Source organism: Silene latifolia, chromosome X (assembly GCF_048544455.1).
Source record: "Silene latifolia isolate original U9 population chromosome X, ASM4854445v1, whole genome shotgun sequence".
NCBI classification, from domain to species: Eukaryota; Viridiplantae; Streptophyta; class Magnoliopsida; order Caryophyllales; family Caryophyllaceae; genus Silene; species Silene latifolia.
Window position 1 is genome coordinate 312,412,857 of NC_133537.1, and position 1,383 is coordinate 312,414,239.

A 1,383-nucleotide genomic window follows, 5' to 3' on the forward strand; every position below is an offset into this window, starting at 1 on the left:
CGGGAAACTTGATGTGGATTTCATCGAACGATTGTCTTAAAGCTTAGTTCGGATTTTATTTGACTCTAGAAAATTTTCTTTATGTGTCGTATATGAGACGAAATTTGATTCTATTTCGCAATTTGACATGTGTGGATTTCGTTTGGTCACTTATATTTAAAAGGTAGAATTATTTTATTACTCTCATGTGATTGAAAATGTTTCCCTTTGTGATGATTTGTATTAATTGTATTGAATTTGATTTCCCATGATATTTTCTTGAATGTTGAGAGTGTTGGAATTAAAAGAAGATTGACCAAAGAATTATTTTCTTTTCTTTTATTTTATGGCATAAGATTCTTAGCCATGTTTCTAAAGAGAAAATTCATGGACTTGTCAAATGTGAAATTGAACTTAATTTAAGGAACTCTTAAAGGATATTCACACTAACATTAGTGAACCACTACTATTTGTGGAAATACGTCATATATCATTTTCATTGATGGTGATTCTAGATGTGGTTATGTTTACCTTATAAATGGTAACTCTAAGGCTTTTGTTAAGTTTGAAGTATTAAGGTTTAGAGCTTCTTATGTATGACCATTATTGAGACTGAAAGATGATACCGAGTTGGAAAGTTGTTATGTCAAATTAAACATGGTGATTCATGGTTGTATATGACTTAAAGATGGTTGTATTTAAAGTTGTTTTATGAGCTTGTTATTGTTGGACAATATACGATGCCAAGTTTTCTTGAACAAAACGGCGTGACTGAGCGTTGTAATTGTACTTATAAAGATAGGGTAAGGAGTTTGTTTCGAGATACAAATTAACATATTTTATCTAAGGTAAAGCCTTTAAATCTGCCTTATATATCTTGGACCCAATACCTGAAAACTTTGTTTTTATTTTAAGTGTCTTATGAACTATGGATGGATGAAAGCCAAGTTTGAACCTTTTTAGGGTGTGTGGCTGGCAATTAAGTTGGGAATTTATATTTATAATCCTTCTGGAAAATTTTGATCCCAAAACCACTCCTAAATTCTTTGTTACTTATCCTATAAATTTTAAAGATTAAGATTTGTAGAGTATACAGCAGTTAAATTTTTTAGAGAATGGCTTAGAGACCTGTTGTTGTAACAGAAGGCCCATTTGTCTCACCATGAGTTTGTTGGTATTTTATTTATGCATTAGAAAAATATTTATTCTTCTTTTTCTAATGGGGGAAGTATGATGACCGATAATGCTATTTCACATAACCCGTATGTTGTTGCATATTTTAAAGTATTTTCAAAAACGGCATTAAGCATTTAACTATGATGATTTTGTTGTCTATATCGGGGAAGTTGATTATGACTTGAGTGAAATAGTTAAGATTATAACCTATAAACAAGGTATTTTTTT